This window comes from Macaca fascicularis, chromosome 5 (assembly GCF_037993035.2).
Source record: "Macaca fascicularis isolate 582-1 chromosome 5, T2T-MFA8v1.1".
Lineage (NCBI taxonomy): Eukaryota > Metazoa > Chordata > Mammalia > Primates > Cercopithecidae > Macaca > Macaca fascicularis.
Window position 1 is genome coordinate 94,821,888 of NC_088379.1, and position 19,942 is coordinate 94,841,829.

At 39.6% G+C, this 19,942-nt stretch overlaps 1 protein-coding gene across 2 annotated transcripts in view; it reads right to left on the minus strand.

Annotated features, from left to right (window-relative positions):
• Nucleotides 1–16,868, minus strand: part of GPRIN3 (GPRIN family member 3) — a 61,452-nt gene extending 44,584 nt beyond the window's left edge. The window contains exon 1 of one of the 2 annotated variants that reach the window (XM_005555415.5): nt 16,437–16,868. The gene's annotated coding sequence lies outside the window, so the exon portion shown is untranslated. Of the gene's footprint in view, nt 1–15,678; nt 15,829–16,436 lie in introns of those variants that run through there. The other variant, XM_015450648.4, reaches the window with a different exon arrangement.
• Between the last annotated feature and the right edge of the window lie 3,074 nt (nt 16,869–19,942).

Sequence of the window (19,942 nt, forward strand, 5' to 3'; positions counted from 1 at the left end):
CACCTTTAATGCGGACCTCCTTCTCCACCTGCATAGTTTTGTTTTCTCCAGAATGTCACATAAATATAAAAGCACCTAGCTGTTTCAGTCTGGCTTCTTTAATTAGCATAATGTACTTGACATTCATCCCTGTTATTGTGCATATCAATACTTTGTTCCTTTTTATTTCTGGATATTGTTTCACTGCATGAATGTGCCACTGTTCGTTTATTCATTTACCAGTTGAGGGACATTTGAGTTATTTCCTATTTTTGGAGATTATGAATAAAGCCACTACAAATAGGTTTTTATGTTATCATAGGTTTTCTCGTCACTTAGCTAAATAGGAGTGGTCGTATAGTAAGTGAACGTTTAACTTTATAAGAAACTGCCAAAATATCTTCCATGGTTTCTCTACCATATTTTGTATTCTCACTAGTAACATAGTAGCGTTCCAGTTGCTTCACATCCTTACCAACACTTGGTACTGTCAGGGCTTTTTTTTTTCTTTTTAGTATATGGTTTATTTATTTATTTATTTGAGACAGAGTTTCGCTCTGTTGCCCAGGCTGGAGTGCAGCGGCACGATCTCGGCTCACCTCAACCTCTGCCTCCCGGGTTCAAGCGATTCTCCTGCCTCAGCCTCCCAAGTAGCTGGGATTACAGGCATGCGCCACCACGCCCAGCTAATTTTGTATCTTTAGTAGAGATGGGGTTTCTCCATGTTGGTCAGGCTGGTCTCGAACTCCTGACCTCAGGTAATCCGCCTGTCTCAGCCTCCCAAAGTGCTGGGATTACAGGCATGAGCCATCACGCCCGGCTTTTTTTGCTTTTTCTCTGCCATTCTTAGTATATAGCGTGGGATGGAATTTTAACATTTCATCTTTTTAGAACCAAAATATTTCTACTTTGATACTCAGCCCACATTCAGTTTTTCCTCCTCTCCCTTCATTTGGTTATTTGTATTAGCTCTCCCACTAGACTAAAGGTTTCTTTGTGGGTAAGTCATCCTTGTATACGTGAAGCTCTGCCATCCCATCCCAAGTGCAGGGTTTTGCAAATAACACATGCTACTTAAATAAATGCTTCTGTGTGATCAGATTAGATTAATACATACAGTGACACAATTAATACATCCAAAGGCTAACCTAGCATTGGCTAATTTTGTCAATTGTGGAACACCAAAAGAATTTTAATAAAACTATATACTTCCTTCCCTTTTCATGAATTTTTCCATTTTCATTTATATGTCTGAAAAAACAGATTTCTGTTTTCTTGCTTTACCAAGGGCTAAATTGGGAAACATATTTGAGATTGTGAAATGTTTGTGTAATAAATTTCTTGTGCTTATACAGAAGACAAGATTGCTATCACTGGTACTTAAGTAAGAAATTAAGAATTATTAATTAATTAACTTCACAAATTAGATCACATATATTTCAATGTGTTTTTTAGGCGAGAGAGAAGGAATTGGAATTACAGAGGGGACCTGATCTGTACATACCATTTGTCAAGTGAGTTGGGGCAAAAAAGAGGTTGAGAGTCACTGATGAAGACTCAAAGAATCTTGAAAACGGAAAGGTTCTCAGAAGATACAGAGGCCAATCTCCCATTTATTGAAAGAATCCTGGCTATAGCATCTGGCTTCCACCATTGGTAAGCTCACCACTTCATACAGCACCAATTCATACATCCTTACAAGCAAGAGATTCAAAACAAAACAATAAATAAAAGAAACATGGGGGAGGCAACTTCTTAACTGAACTTTCATTTTTCTGTAACATTATATTATGTAAACTTTCTGTAGCACCTACAGAAATCTAAAAATGGAGATTAGAATCTATTGTGGCAGAAAATAAGTTTGTCACTACATCAACCAGCCACATGGGAGTTAATCTCATTAACTTATATCACAGGATGATGCATACTTTAGAGAGATGAGTTCAGTGGTAAATGACATGCATCTTGGAATTTCTTTACATTAATATCTACTTCTTCTGAAACTTCAGTTTTTGAATGGAAGTAAACCAACAAGTTCTAGTTGTGTATAGTCTATAGAAGTCTATAGAAGTCTACAGAAGAAAACTTCTTAGACATAGTTCATGAGCAGCATGGATTAGTTATCCTTCAGTTGGAAGGTTTCTTGGAGAACTAAAAGTAAGAGATTTCCTGACTGCAAATATTTCTCCTTTTATGGGCTAGCATCCTCTGTGTTGGTTTTGTATCACTGTCTAGATCTGATGGAAACTCATTCCCAGAATGCCCTTTCCTAAATCGTTCTTCATTCCAGTTGGCTACAAGGGAAATTTGTGTGACCTTTGGAAGGTAAAAGTGAAACAACAGCATTCTGCCCTGAAGGTCAGTGTAGTCAACAAGTGCAGCTCACTGACCTCCCAGCTCACCTTGTCCATGTTAGGCAGCAGCCAGGCTGCCGGACCTTTGGTTCCCCATAGATCTCCTCTTTTGGTTTCTGGGCCAGGTGCATGAATGGCTTTGCAGTGAAGAGTGCCAGTCCCTTTCAGGCTGTTCAAGTCAGGGTCATTGAGGACGGAGAAGTATGAGTCAAATACAAGTTCCAGTTTATCTTTATGGGTTTCATATTCTCCTGCAGGTTCTAGTTTGCCCTTGCTCAGCTCTACTTCAAATTCAGCTTTTCTTCCCAATTGCCAGCTCTGCTAACCTATGATGACTTTAGCTCCATACCAGATGTGAAAGCAAATGCAAAGCTCCCACAATTGTGCAAGGTCTAAAACTGAAACTAAATCCATTATTCCATATTACCATAGTGGTTCTGCTTCTCTAAGTGATAGGGATTCCATTAAATCATTTCTATTCAGAATACGTACTGGGTTACAAATATTCTTTTGTGCATGCCTTTCTTTTTTTAAAATGTATGATACTGTCAAATGAAATAGTACTAACGTACTGAGCCTAAGTATGTTATTTTATTCTCTCTTGTTTTGGGAATAGGGACTTGGAATATGCTCTTTCACACAATTCCTCTCAAAACTGGTAAGCTGAGGAATTGGGAATCTGCTCCATAACCAGAGAATACAGAAAAACTAACAATTAATTTGAACTTCAGTGTAAAAATGAGTTAAAAACTACCTGAGTGAATTAGCTGTTTCTTTGAAATATGTTTTAATGTGACACTTGGAAAGTTGTATCACTCATGATGAAATCTAAACATTAACATTTCGATAACAGGCTGGGCATGGTGGCTCACACTTGTAATCTCAGCACTTTGGGAGGCAAAGGTGGGAGGATCAGTTGACCCAGGAGTTTAAGACCAGCCTTGCCAACAAAATGAGACCCACCTCCTCTAAGAAAGAAAATTGAAACCAATTTCAGTTAATCAATTTTTATCATAATGTATGTGCATTGAGAATAAACAAATATTGCCATGAAGCACTTCGAACTTTTTACTTAAATTCCTAATGTTTTACATAATTTCTGAAGATTTTATGGTCTTTAAAGGCAGAGATGCATCTTCTCATTTTTACATCCTCCCATACTGGCACACAGATAAGTCCTTATTAAACATCAGTTGAACTAAGTAAAGAACACATTTCAGCTTCCTGTTTTTTACAAAAAAGAAAAGAGCAGCAGGGTATGAGCAAACAACCACAACCAACTACATCCTCTGATGCTTTTCTCACTATTATATAGAAACTCCAGCAGGAAACCACTGCTATATCCTTTTCACCACTATAGCAAAATCTTATGAATTGCTGGCAAGCATAAAACAGTTCCATTGACATCACATAAATGTTTGTGACAATTTATACTCACCACACTCAAATGCTGTAAAACATCTTAACAATGTTTCTCAAGGACAAATTCCCAAGGAAAAATAATCATATACCTTAACCACGTGTTCGGAGTTTAATTATATGAAAAAGCAATAAGCAGTATTGAAACTTGATTCCCCTCTCAATGTAGCCCAAAAAACTGACAAGTGTTAAAATTCCTCATATGACTCAGACGTATAAAGATTTCTAACAGATCAAAGATGTATTAACAGCTACTCCAAAATAACGAAAGTACTAATTTTTTCCCTTTGTATTCAAAACGACCCAAGAATTAGACATTTCTAGCTATGAAATGTAGAACCCCCTTTTTTCCATTCTCACACGTTATGCACTCATACGGACCTCAACACACATTTTAAATTTGTAACATGAGCCTTGATAATGCATTTTATCAATGAAGGGACCTTCCATTGAAGATCTCTCAGTTGTTCAAGAACTGCAAAGACAAAATGATGGCAGAAGTCCAGGCCTTTCATTCAACAGCTTTAACTTCAACGTGAAACATAGACAAATATACTCATTTTACCCAGAAGTCAGAGGTCTAGAACTCTGTAGCTTTCTTGCATGCCCACATTACCTAGTCCATAAGCTCTCCCTAGGGTGTAGGGCTAAATGACTACATGCGTAAATGAATGAAGGCATACATGCTTGGTGATGATGAAGAGGGGGAGATAAGAAGGGCCCGTTTGGGTTCCAACAACGGCAGAAGGGGCCAAAATTCAGAAAATAAGCCCATGAATGAAGAAGAAAACAAGTAAGATTTAAAAAAACAAGTGGTGGGGCATCTGAGCTAGAATTGATCTTAGGGATTTCTGGACCAGCCCTCTCATTTCTAGAGAGAACCTGAGGTGCCATGGGCAATGAAATGACTTCATGTACCACTCTCAGGGACTGTGACATTTGTGTACCCATTTCATGATTTTAGCCTTATGTGCTTCCTATCTAAACCACTTTTTTTTTTAACTCAATTTTCCATTAAATTGACTTTAACTAGTGCACTGGTTGAAAACATTAGCCTTGTCCTAAAAAATAATATCTGTGAAATTACAGGTTTGATGTATTGGTTATATTATTTTTCATAGCATATATTTTTAAAAATATATTTTGAAATGTGTTCTGAACATATTTCTATATTTAAATAAATTCATAAGTATTAAAATCAAAAGGAAGTCTGTATACCACCTAAAATCCTCTCACAGGTCGCTGCCGGAAATCTGCACTTTGAAAAGCAGTGCCCTCTACTGTGTTACCTCCGGGAACAAAGAGTTTGAATTCTGAAATGACATGAGGTGGTAAAGATATTCCAGAGTGATTCAAAGGATCCAGTTATAAGACTAATGCCTCTAGGTGACTTCTGTCCATTTTCTTTTACTAGAAAAAAAAAATCAATCGTTTATTAAGGAACTCAAAAACTAAGGCAGAAATCATGGCTTTTTTCAGTTATTGGATTTTCACCTTCCAAATGGACAGACAGGTATATTCATCCTCCTACCAAGTACCATTAATTCATTAGAACTATAGTTTTAAGAAGGAATTGTCTCAAATGGGCCTCCTGTGCGTGGATTACCTTTTTATTTTTTAGTATTCCATTTGCAATGAGAACACTTAGCTGTAAGCTATAATAAGGAATCGCTTAACTTTCATAAGTAAATGAATGTCTATGATTAAAACATCAATCACGGAAACACTAGTTCTATAAATAGTTTCTAGGTCCAAAGTCCATAGGCAGTTAAACAAAGACACATGTTTGTTTTTTCTGTTTGTGTGTGTGTGTGTGTGTGTGTGTATGTGTGTGGGTGTGCACGCACATGTGTCATAAGAAAAGCAATTGGTTTTTCTTTTGAGAAACAAAGAAATGTTGTTTGCTGAACACACGTGTTACCTGGTATCTTGATAAAAAGTTATGTTTGCCAATTTTATCACCTATGCAATACTCTATAAAATTTTAACCTAAAATACCTGTCCTTGAACTCATCCTGTTTTTTTTTAATGTCTTATTGCTGATTTAGAAGCTTTCACATTTGTTTTTTAGGCAACACAAGATGAAATCCAAGATAGAAGACAGAAGTTCATAAAATCGTACTGAGTCATTACATTTTGACCCACTGTGATTTGCATCACCAACAGAGTCCTGCAGTGCAGCAAAGTGGTGAAGCTCACGGCCTTTGAAGTTGGACAACTGAATTGACACAGCTCCATTACCATCTGTGGGACTTTGGGCAAGTTATCTATTTCCTCATCTCTAGAATGGTGAATTATTAATGTGCTATTATTTAATAGTACAAACCTCAGAGATTTCTTTAAAGGAGAAGTGGTTTTAGCAAGATGCCAGTGGCAGATAAGCCTGAAGAATAAAATTTTGAAGGATTTTTACATATCTGTAGTCTAACCCTCACCCATTTCCTTTGGAAAGTAGATGGATATATACGGATACACGTGTTAGGGTTCTCTTATGCTCTAGAATCAAGATGGCAAAGTGCCTCAAGTGTTTTTTTGTTTGTTTTGTTTTATTTCTTGTTCCTTCTTTAATGAATTTTAAACCCTCTTCCTGCATGTGTTTAGTTGGTGTTTCATTCTTTTCCACTCATCATCATTAATTCTACAATGGAGGCTCCATTTCTTTTATTTCCCCTACACCACCATTCTCTGCGCTCCAAAGCAAAGGAGGCTCTCCTCCCAGTCGGGGAAAATACACAGAGATGGAATCACTTACTGGGCATTCCAGAGGCATGAATTACCACTTAAACTTCCAAAGTTGAAGCCCTGGAGAGGGAGACCAATGGAGAGTGGTGAGCACCTCCTCAGGATAAAAAGACAGCAAGAAGGCATGGGGTATTTCACAGAGCAGCTATGTAAACAGCTGGGTATTTAGAGTACCATTGGAATGGGTACATTCCCCAACACTGATCTGACTCAAGATCATTCCCCAACGGTGGAAGAGCTTCCTGAGAGTCTAAGCAATTATCTAAAACAGTGGCCGTTAAACAGTCTTAAAATACACTCGTGTATCACAGAGAGTTTATGAGCAATGATAAAGCACCAATGACAGCAAATTATTTATTAAAGTATAATTTAGAGCCGTTTTCTCTAATGAATTATATTAACCTCAAAAATCAAGTTATTTCTATAATAATGTCACTCTCACTCATCTCACTGGCATGTGTGGATATTTTCTTGAATAGGAAAGAAGATGGAAATGAAGTTACACTGAGGTTCTGGTACCCTCAGGAGAAAGAAATTGCTTGTAGTACACAGACCAGCAGACTCTTAATAAGAATTCTACATCTTATATCTGTTCCATTTTTGTCACTTCTGCTACCCTCTGCTTCTTAGTTGTTTTTAACAGCATTAAGTCAAAAATGCATGTGTCTGTGACTTTATTTTCTACAACATTAAGGAAGTGGAGTATGGGAAAGACATATACTTTTCAAGTTAGCCTGGCAGGGAGGAAAGGAACCCAGGTGTGGCAAGCAGGTGGTGAAGCTGTGAAGAGGAACGGAAATGAAGCTGAATTGCTCAGCATACAGGAAGGAAGAAAGAGGTACAGGGCTTCTTGGTTAGGACAGAGGAGGGACCCAGGTTGTTAGGCTACCAGGGGAATTCTCTGAGATCATGACCAGGAAAAGAGCTCATTCTAATTTTGTTGAACTATATTTATTACTAAGCTTATTCCCATCATCTGGGAATTATTTGAGAGTTCAGACTATGTATTATTCAATTTTGAGCCCCTAGCACACAGAACAGGGATACACACACACACACACACACACACACACACACACACACATATATATATATATCTCTAAAGTGCTTGATACAGATTTATTAAATGATCCAAAGAATTCACCTTTCTTAAACCAGGGCCTTCTGCCAACCCCATTTCACATTCTATCTCTCACCTCCTAAATAAATTCCTATTTCCAGTTGGAGGAAAGCTTTGATTCAATCTGCAAAGTAAGAGGAGCTGAGATGCCCTCAATCCAGTCCAGCTCAGGTTATTAACGTTTTCCCTCCCTCTCGGACACTCAGATTTCATCACTCAAAAGCCACAAACCCCACAGGGAGGATTTTTTAAAAACCTATCATTATAGTTCTAAACATCAAAATAGCCACCAGGGGAATAGCAGAACAGTTTCTTCATAAGAGAACATAAACATTTCAGTGAACTAAATTTGTGTTTTAAATGGCACTTTCAGAAAAATAACTTTATCTCTAAAGACTTTTAACACCTATGGTCTTTTATATATTATCAATTCATTTTAGGTGACAGGACGCCTGATACTTAAACACGGTCACCATTCTATAAGGAAATGCCACTCTCTCCAAAGAAAGCGCAGAGTCAATGTGGCACTGTGTCCTCTGTTCGTTTCGATCGGTACTATTCTCGGCACTGTCTTTAAGTGAAGTTGCTGAAGCACCGACACTTTAGGATTAATAATTAGATGAGGGGATGTTTTTAGAAATAAAGTAGGAGGCACGAAGTGGGGGTGGTATGCCGCGAAGTGTGCATGAGGAAGGAAAGTGGCAGCAGAAGTTGAGAAGGCATGAGAGATTTCAGAGCGCTGGGAAGACAGCTTTCCCTATCGAAGAGATCTGCCTGAGTTTTCCATCTTGTTGCCTCAAAAGGGCATTTGTCTTTGTTTGCAACATGAATAAATCAACCCTGATGCAGTCATCTCATTTTTTAGCCATATTAACATAGCACAAGTGGCCAGACTGTGCAGTGATCTGCCTAGCCTCAGAGAGGGGTTGCAAACACTGCCTACTGCAATCAATAACTGAGCATTTCTAGGCTATACAGAAATACAAGCTGGGACACAAGTTGATGCTACTCCTGAAAGTTCATCTCAACTGCCAGGCCTGCTAAATAAAATGCAGCATTACTTGAAAGATTGAGATATACTCTGGACTTTCAGGAAGCTATCTATGCAAGTTTGGCCTATATGTTAAAAATTATACATAAGATAAAGATATGGTGCATTTAAAAGTACATAAAGCAATCCAATGTGAGATCTCAGTTGTTGGTCTTTACGGTAAAGAAAAAATAAATCACATTATTGTTAAAACTGCTAATATTTTTTATTCGCCACTCGTGGTGCAGTAAAAAGCAAGCAAGTACACAGATGAAAAACTCTGTTATTCTTTAACAGACTACGTTAACTCAATTTTAATTCATTAAACTTTCACAGACTCTACATATTTTGATATTGTAAAATTTTGAGACCCTCACTATGGTTCACGGGGGTGAACTATATTTGGTGCATTACCTTTTGGCTTTGTAGACACATCCATTTCATGAGTATAGTCATAGCATTTTGGAGCTCAATGGTACTTAGAGAACACCTAAGTAGTCCAGACTTTACAGACTCAGTACCTACAGGTTTGAGGTAGTAACACAACGAAGTGAAGCTGTTAGGCACAAGTGACTTATATAAATCCTCAATGTCAGTGAGACATTGAGAAGTGGGGACTACAGCAAAATAATGAAGTAGCATATATATTGCTGTTCAGCTCCAGCCTAGAGAATGTGGGTGAGGGCTTCATTTTTTTTTATAATAGATCTGATGTTTAAACAATGGCTTAATTAAAAAATAAATACCTGAAGGTCACAGTTTTCCTGCTGGGCCCACAGACTGCCAATTTTCAATTCTGATTTGGTACGTACATCTCCAAATCTGAGGCCCAGACAAGTAAAGTGAAGTGTACCAAGTGCCTCAGATGCTCACAGCAAAGCTTTCTTCTACTCTGAGAATCCACTTGGGTAGACAATCCCTCATGTGAAAGGAGACTGTAAGTGCATTTTCACTCACTTAATCAGAGCTCAGCCCCTTACCCTGACAATGATAGACTTCTGCTCTCTGACTGTTTTCAGAACATGTTCGACATGAAAATAAGAACAATCATCCATACCCACTTGTCATAAGCAATTTTTACTCAACCAAGGATGCAGGTGAAAACGAATATGCATTTACTAACTTTAGCCCTGACTAAAATTTTTACTGGAATTTAAAATTGTTAATTTTAATTAACAATTAAAATTTTAGCTGCTTCATTTTTACCTGCATTTTTCAGGGAGAAATACCTTGTAGAAAAATTCAAAGAAAGGCATGCTTAATTAACAATACGACTAAGTATAAATTTAAGAATCATGCTACGTATAAAACAAATTAGAAACAGGTCTTAAGGATTACGAAAGTTTTGCTGCAATCACGGAGCTGTAAGCCATGCTTTGAGTGGATTGAGAAACTAATGTGGAGTGAAGGAATGAGCATTTCAAAGTGATGTCATGGCAAAAGCAGAGAGCAAACTCCAGGAAAGTGGAACTCACAACGAGTCAAATGTCTTTTGCATTTTTGAACAATTTTTTTTTTCAATGTATGCTGAGAAAGCACATTCACATTACAGAGTAAAAAGGAAGAAATACAAGAAAAACTTCTATGTTATATTCAGCGTATCTGTCCTATACAGTCATAATTCAGAATAAAGACACAGAGGCAATGCAAAATTTTGAATCTTGATAATATTTGCAGGCTGTTACATTTTAGAAAAACTGTCGACAAGAATTGAAACAAAAAATGCTCTGATTACTCAGAAAATATAGTTCACACAAACACTTTACTCCCTCAGGCATTTCATTTAACCAAAGTTATACATTATAAAGAAAGAGAGGAGTCTCCCATAGACACAATATGGTTATTTTAACTTTACACTATTTAGAAATCATTAACAACTGATTTCTGAAAAACAATCAGGAATCTATTAACATAAAGCATCTGGTTATTCTTCATAAACCAGATCTCCCACTTGGATGGACTATTTGCAATTCAAGTTTTAAAAAAATTCTCTGTAACTCTTTTTTCCTCCAGAAAATTAACAGATGCAAATGTGATTGTCAAAGGAGCTTTGGAGATAGATCTCCGTCTTTCCATTACTGAATTAGCAACAATGTTGAGGTCCCCGGAGATGCCTGACACTGTGAGTTTTTACTCTCTAGCCTCCAGAATTTTTTTTAGGGTTCTCTTGCTTCTGTAAGAGTCACAAGGCTGTGAATCCTGACTAAACCAATCTTCTAGAGGTGGCTTGATATCCGCACTATTTAGGATCCAAGAATTAAAAATTTTAAATGGAATCTGGTGTGTAAGGCCAATAAATTGTCTTGTCTTAGATCACCCAGCTGTTCCCCCACGATATTTCTGCTACACTAGACCCTTGGGACAGAGATGAGATCATGGCATTGTCATTTAGGCAGACTTACTGAATTGACTCTCAATTTTGGAGGAAGGGGTGCATAGTAACTGATTCTCCTCCCTCACCATGGAGAGGACTCTTGGACGTTGTCATCAGGTCCTGGTCATTTTCCCCTTAGCCAAGAATTAATGGGGAATTAGAAAGAAGAGTTCTGGATTTTTAGCTTCAGCTCTATTAGTGACTAGAAACAGTTATTAACTTCCTTGGGACTCATCTGTAATCATTTTATTTCTTTGTAAATAAAGGCAATGGTTTCCAAATCTGGGTACTGGAATCCTTTTGGGACCTTCATAAAAATACAGATTTCTAAGCCCCACCTCCAGATTCAGATTCAGATTCAGATTAAGGTCATTTATAACTGCCTGGTAATAATAATTGGGGTCCCAGATTATGCTGCTAGCTTCAAAATAAAGCCAATAATTTAATTACCGACATGAACAATTAGAAAGCTGTTACTATGTTGCCAACTCCAATATGCCCAGTTAAAAAGCTGTGAAAACTTTTCTCACTGGCATTCAAGACAGTACGTGATTTAAATTGTAAGAGTATATACATTTTCTCCCTGAAATTCAGTAATTTCAGAATTTCAATCCAAATGCAGACTCTAAATGTTTTTATTATTCCAGACTTGATGCTTATGTGAAAAAAGTTAGTTTATCACTAATTTGAATATGCTGATAAGGACAAGAAAGAGGTCCAAGTAATTTTTTTTTTAAAGCAAAGTTCCATATTTGGTTGCACTCCAACTAATTCAAGCAGATGAATCTCTGAATTAACTGGCATTGTTCTTCTGTTTAAAGGCATAGCTTCATTTAAAAGGGTGTCAATATCACAAAATTGTTCTATTCCAGAGAAAAGACAGCGAGAGCTGAATGAAGCCCACCAAGAAAATGTTCAGGAACACAAGTAAAGGTTTTCTTCTCTAACTTTTCCTCAGAATAACTGTTTTCCTCAGAATAACTGTTAGGGGACAGCAAAACACAAGAATAAAATGTCTAAAAATGCATACAAACATATTTAAATATCGAACTAAGAAGACGGACAAGTCACAGAGCAACTGACGAAAAGAAAATATGGCAGATGCTGCCCTTCCTTCAGGAGCTCATGGCTACCAAGCGATCATCTTCACAGCCTGTCAGTTCCTCACATGACCACCTCTGCCTTCTGTGCCAATGATTGTAGTTGCATTCTGAGAAATGAAATAATCACGCCACAATGTGGCGTATATCGTAATGTCAATAGTTCAACAGCAAGATTCAACTGAACAAGGCCTAACCAGTAAATTACTGCAAAACAAATAAAAAGATGGCAGGAAATGGCAGATTTATGATGTTATGGCCACTCTGGCTAGATTTTCTTAAAGTAGCAGTATTAGGAAAATAGATCTTAGTCATAAAATAATTAACAACTCAAAAAAGGTCAAATATACAGAGATAGAGAATAGAACAGTGATTACCGGGTGAAAATGGTCAGGGAGGAAAAGGGGACATCCAGGTCAAAGGATACAAAGTAGTAGATATAAAAGATGATGTATACGTTATTTGGTTCCACTACAGACACCGTCACCATTTTACTATATATATATATACACATACACACACAATGTATATATCTTATAACATCATGTTGTATACCTTAAATATACACAATGAATTTTACTTTTTTAAAAAGTAACTCATGTAATATTTCAGTCCATCAGAAATTCTACTGCAATTCTCTTCCCCCAACTTGATACTTATTTTTTCTTTTCTTAATGATTCTTCAATATAACTGCCATTACTTCACTCATTCTTTGCTTCCTCCTTCTATAGACACAAAATCAGCACCCCTTCCTCACTGCCCATCCAGATCCATCCGTCTTTTATAAACTAACTCAAGGTTGCCCTCCTCCTTGAAGTCTTTCCAGACTAATTCAGTACCCAAGGATCTTGCTCTTTGACTTTACTGCCATGCAGTCGGTAAATCATAAGTCTTGCCTTCCTCAATCAGGCAATTATGCTATTCAGAATATTGTGGAAAATGCTTGTCTATCAGATCTGTCAGATCTCTTGGTCGGCTCTTGGCATCTTGCAAACTGGGAGCATCTCTACTTTGTATCACTTAAAGCAGGAGCTTTCAGACTTTTTGGAACATAATGTATAACGAGGTATACATTTTACATCACAGTCCATTATGCAGGCGTGCACACATACACACATATATGTATATATATTTAAGGAATTTCATGAACAATACTTACTCTTCTGTTTCAGTCTTTTATTTTTCAAAAATAAAAATGCTGATCGGACCCACTAAACTGACTTCACAGTGTGTTGGTTTGAAAAGCACCATTCTTGAAGGGCACTTAATGATTACCGTGGGATTACTGTACTATTTCTCTCATTTAAAAAATAATTTTTAAAAATGTATGTGGCCTTTGGGGTCTCTTTAGCCTGTGTTTCTGAGTTACTTGTTTGTTCAGTCTGTTTTTTACACTATCATACATTTGCCTCTTGGAGTCATCTAGGACAAGTAAATACTTAGAATATATACTATTTGTAATTCTTTTCCCCTGAATTCTATTCTCATAAAAATAAGAATCCTTGAGTTTTTATAACTCATTTGTATAAAATTCAAACCTCTGCTCCCCCATTCTCTCTCTTATTTTTCTAATATGCAAAGTAGGTGGTAGACATTTGTGGATGAAATATTTGAGCCAAAAAGAATTAAGACTTTTCCCCGTTTAAGCAGTCTATTGTAAATTAAGGTAAATACAGTTTTCAGATATTTGAAGAATATAAATTTGGGTAATCTGAATACCATAGACCCTTAAAATGAATGCATTCACCTAAGTCACCCTGATAAAATGGTTTACTGACCAGATGAGTTGGCAGGCCTTTAGGACTTCAGTTTGTAGGTGGATCCTGCTGCCCTCTCCATTCTCATCTTGCCATCTTTATGTACTCACACTGTTTTTCAACCACCTGGAGCTGCGTATTTTCCTTGGTCTCTGCTTATTTTGGTTCCTACACCAGGAATGTCCTTTCCTCGCCTCTTCACTGGACTAGGTCCTCTCATCTTTCAGGTCCATGGGAAACTCTCCTTATTCTCTCCACCTCTACCCTGGCCTCCACAGCACCCCGTCAGGGCACTCACCAGCGGTTGCTGGCAGTATCCCTCCCAAGTTTTGCAGGCTGAGACTATGTCTTGTTTATTCTTCTATTCCACAATCTAGGACCATGTTTAGTCCAGGATTAAATATATCAACATATATTCACGAAAAAGTGAATAAATGAGTGCATAAAGGACAGGAGCAGCTGCCAATGAAAGAGCTCAAATATGAGCTGTGGCTAGAATAATGTGTCCTCCTTCTCTGAGCCCAATATTTTATAATTTTGTGATTCCAGGACCAATATTTCCATGCTTCCTGCAGGCTGCAGATTTTGCGACTGGAAATTCAAACGGCGAAGGATAGCTAGATCTAAATATAGTCTTTTAAGTATGTTGAGGCATAATTAAGAAAATGTTGCAGGAACAAATAATTAAGCATATTGGGCAATTCTTTTGAGGCAATTAAAACACTCAAATTTCAAAACAGCTTGCTGGAATCCAGCCTGCCCTCCAATTGACACTGATCTGACTCATATAACGCTTCAGTCCTCTACTTCCCATGTGAAGCTGATGCACTTGTGATTTTGTCCTAATCATTTTCGCAGAAGTCTAGTTAGTGATTAGGTGAAGGCTCACCACACCACAATACACTGTACATGGCTCTCCATGAGTTCCTCTGCTGTTTCCAAAATAAATTTCAATCATATAACATCTAGACTTGCAATTGCAATTACTGGGTTTTTTTTTCTCTTTTGAGTCAATAACCTATTCCCCTGATTAAAGACACACAAAACTTGAAAAACTAAACACACACAAAAACTCAAAAAATGTTCTTCCTGCTTCTATTTCAAAAGAACATTCTCTAATGCAAACTCCTGTCTTTTGCAGATAGCAGCAGAGATTTTCTGCTTTGGGCTGTGACTCATGTACCTTTATTCCCACAATTGTTACTCAGGGCAGGCCAATGGTGAGCACAATGGGAAAAGAAAGAATAGTTTATAACTGGAAAATAAGCACATACGAGAGAAGTACACTCAAAGCATTATCAAGCAGCAGCACCAACAAGAGCAAACAAAAGCCCACGCAGGAGATGTGTAAATATTTCATGAAGCTAAGCCTTAATCAACCCTCTCTTCCAAATCTTGCTGGTGTTGTAAACACTTCAGTTTCTTCCAGTCCCACCATGACCCAGATACCTTGCAAAAACAAAGTAAAAACATAGTCCAATGGATCTTTAAACAAATGTGTTGTGAAAATATTTAGATGGCGCATATCCAAATACTGCTTTAACCAAGAGGAAGAAGACACCTTACTCAAAGGTGGGTGCTTCTTGAGTGACTGCTCAGAGCTCCGTTTCTCCCCTCCCCCTCCAGGCCTTTTGCTCATCTCCTCGGCTGCTTTGTGGACATTCACATCGTCTTAACCTTGAACTGTCTACACCCCAAGCGGTGATTTCTCCCAACGCCCCTCCAGCAAGCCCTTGAAACCTGGTCTGGATTCAATGCCTTCCCACCACCCAAAAATCACTTCCCAGTGGCATATTAAGTACCTCTCCTTTTTTTCCTCTTTCACTATCCATTGTTGCGTCTGAAATGTTGCTTACATCGTCTCCATCTGCCTGGAGAGCATGAAGATCTGTGTGTGTTGGCTGACAGGCTCCTTCAGACCTCTTCTAAAGCCCATCTTGAAAGAACTGTTTATCACCTCTAGTCTCTACCCTGATTTAATGTGGTTCCAAAGTTCGCCTCTATTAGTGAACAGGTCTCTACAACGATTTCCCTTTATCAACCCCTGCCCGCCCTTCCTCTTCTTTCTGCCTACCTCAAGAAAACCTATATACATACGAATGTATGTATGTGTGTATACACACACATATATAAATGCATATGTAATATATATTTCTATGGTGTTTTGACCTTAAAGGGGATAAGCATAGGAAAATGAGATAAATGTTACACACACACCCCCCCCCCCCCATATTCGAATATTCGCAGTGTGCAGACCGGATTGATTATAAATCCCCCTGCCCACCATCAGCAGGCGTCTTCTCCCATTTACCTTCAAAGCCAGAGCCTAAGAGAGCAATGACCTTGCAGAGAAATTCATCACCTGCCAGAAAGACTGCCCCTCCTAGAGCGCAGGATGGGACTGAGACAAGAGCAACAGGCAAAGGATCCCTGGGCAAAATGTGGGATCGAATCCCTTCCGCATCCCTCCAGAGCACACCACCAGGCTCCGGTTCCCTGCGCTGGCCGCCGGGCGTAGGTGCGCAGGGGGCGTCTCCTCCCACCGCCGCGGGTCTCCTACCTGCTCTGCCTGGCTCCGCGGCGCGGCGGGGCCACTGCCTGCGCTGTGGCGGGGGCTCCCCGTCGCATATCCCAAGCACCGTCTCTCGGCGCCACACCGATGGCTCCGGCGGGCCAGCGAGCTGAGGTCCTTCTCAGCCCGGTCCCGGAGCGAGCTCCGTGCGTTCAGGAACTGAAATTACTATGCCAAGAGCAGAGGAGGCGCGCAGCAGTCTGGCGGAGACCTAGGGGGCTGCCCCCACCGCGGGGCTGCAGACGCCGCCGCCGCCCCAGCCAGGCGCAGAGCCAGTTTGGAGGTGAGAGTTCACTTGCCCGACTGTTCATCCGTCAGGCCCGGGGTGCACCCATCTGTCCAGCGCTGGCCAGCCTGAGCATCCGAGAGAGGGGCGACAGCTTTGCAGGCGGCGGCGGCGGCAGCAGCAGCAGCGGCGGCAGCAGGAGGCCGAGCTCCGCCCCCTCCAAACCCCCTCCCCCGCCTTCCCGGTCCTGGGGGAAAGTGTTGCAGCCCAGGCTGCTGAGCGCCGGGCCGGGGAGCTGGGAAAGGGCTGGTGGGTTGCAGTTCTGCACCCCTGGAGACCAGAGATAGATGGAAAGTTAAGAAGGGATTAAGGAAGAGGGCTGGGGGCCCAGAGCGATTTAACAAGCATTCTGGCCCTTGCTCCCTCCCACAGGTCACCAGACTCCATGGCTGAGTCTAGACTCTAGCAGAAGGTTTCCAGTAAAGCCACGTGCAGTGAAGATCTGAAAGCAAGATCATCCGATGAGTAATATGTTTTGCAAAATGTACAGTATCCTGCGTATTCCGAGAGGCACTGCTGACAGTGTTCCTGTCCCCACCCCTTTCCCCCTACCCCATGGGCTTGGAGGGCTTTGTGGGCTTTGGAAATCGTCCTTGTTGAGCAGCTCCAGAATTCTGAATGGATGTGTAGTATGGTTAGCAGCTGTAGATGGTGCGAAATGATATGATGAAAAGAGTTTCATTATTAACTGGGTATTTGTTGGAAGGCTCTGTGCAAAATGCCTTACATACAGCCTCAGCCTCTTTAATTCTTACTACAACCCATTGAGGTGCCTCACTATGTGGACTAGGAAACGGACTTAGATGATCTAAACACTTTGCTTGAGGTCGCACAGTAGTAGCCTGCTCAGCTGGGATTCAAACCAATCCAAAATATATCCTCTCAACTAGTACACAGCACTCACCTAGGGGGTCTTGTTAAAATGCTGATTGTGATCCAATAGGTCTGGGGTAGGGACTGAAGAAACGCTTCTTTAGTTTCTTTTCTTTTCTTTTTTTTTTTTTTTTTGAGGCGGAGACTCAGTCTCCTAGGCTGGAGTGCAGTGGTGTGATCTCAGCTCAATGCTAGCTCTGCCTCCCGGGGTCAAGCGATTCTCCTGCCTCAGCCTCCCAAGTGGCTGGGATTACAGGCGCCCACCATCACGCCCGGCTACTTTTTGTATTTTTAGTAGAGACAGGGTTTCTCCACGTTGGCCAGGCTGGTCTGGAACTCCTGACCTCAGGTGATCCCCGCGCCTCGGCCTCCCAAAATGCTAAAATTACAGGCGTGAGCCACACCCAGCCCAGGATAGGCATTTCTAACAAGCTCCCAGGTAATGCCCATGCTACTGGCCAAAAGATCAAACTTTCTAAGCCACTAGATCAGGGATTTTAAATAAGTTTCTTCTTTTATGCCGGGTGTAGTTAATTGATAGCTGCTTCCTGAAGGTGGGTTAAGAAGGATTCTCAGGCTGCGTCTGGGTTCTCGGGCTAGCCGTGTTCATTTTGGTTGAAGATGAAGGGAGCTGGGTCGTCTTCCCTACACTAGGCCGCTTCCCAAAGGACATCTTTATTACAGGAGTGGTTGTGGCATAATATTTATGTCATCATCGTATTCATATCATAAATATGCTAAGCACAGATGTCTTTATTCCAGTTCTCCCCCTCATTAAGCAAACTAAGCCAAAATTTTAGTCCTAACATTTGTATAGGATGAAACCCTTTACAAAGTGCTCATGTGAATAATTTTATTTGTCTTTATACAACACTGTAAGGCAGATATAATTTCACTTTACAGGAAAGGAAACTGAGATAGGGTGATTTTCCTGAGATTACACAATGAATATATTATATGAGTTGTAGGGACTAGATTGTGACCAAGCTCTAGTTCTGTCTAGGGCTGTTTTTACTATGTTACTGTATTCATTTCCTGTTGCTGCCAACAAAGTACCACTAACTGAATAAAATACAAATTCATTAGCTAACAGTTCTGGAAGTCAGACATCTGAAAATGGATATTTTAGAGTTGAAATCAAAGGCCCGCAGAGGCTGTGCACTCTTTCTGGAGACTGAGGGGATCACCTATTACCTCCTTGTCTTTTCCAGCTTCTAGAGGCGGCCCGCATTCCTTGGTTGGAGAACTCTAACTTCTACTTCTCTTGCCTCATCTCCTCCAACTCTGATCCTCCTGCACCCCTCCTGGAAGGACCCTTGTAATGACATGGGGTCCACCTGGATAACCCAGAGTAATCTCCCCATTTCAATGTTCTTAATCACATCTGCAAAGTCCCTTTGTCGTGTAAAGTAACATATTCATAGGTCCCAGGGTGTAGATATCACTGGGGAGGGTCATTATTCTGCCTATCAAAACCACATTTAGTACTTACACTGTAGTTTCTACTAGACCTTATTCATCCTTCTCCGCTGTTTCATTTCTCAGACTGCTGGGAAGTTTTTACAGCTCAAAAATACACAGGAAAGTTATTCAAGATACAACAATAACAAATCAGTACTGGCAAGAAATACCCCAAAGTCATGAAAAAGTCATGAAAAGGACACATAGGATTATGATCACGAAAAAGACATGTAAGATGTAGAGCTGCTTTTGGTCTGATTGACTCTGAGATGATCCTTGAGGGACATCCTGAATACAATTAAAGGACCTCTTTAGCAATACAAAGGTTTTAAAAATTCTGCAACTCAAACAGTACACAGTTCCATGATGAATAAGGTGATTCAAAACTCATGCAGAATTGAGTACAGCACCAAATTCTCAACAGGGTCGTAGTTTTCAGAGTGATGATACACATTAAATCAGTCCATCAAACGAAATCAATAAATGCTATTGAATGCCTTTTGTACTCAAAGCATTTGTAGAAAGACTGATATATGGAAGTTTGTCATTTCATTGGGAACACAGAATTTATAAAAAATGAAATCATAAAGGATTTAAACAGAAAAAACAATAGAAGCGACTTGACCTGGTATGTTACTAATTGACAAGTGAAGTAGATGAAGTGAACATTTCATTTGCAAGTTAGGTTTATCCAGGGGAATGGAGACAAAACTAGAAACGTAGGTTGGAAGGTTGTGTTGTAAGGATCTTAAATGTCAAGCTAAGGAGTTTAGACTTAATCTACAGTGATAACAATGGTAATAATACATTATGTTCACATAGTGCCAAGTAATTTACTAAGTGCTTTTTATGTATTTTCAGTCATTTGACCTCC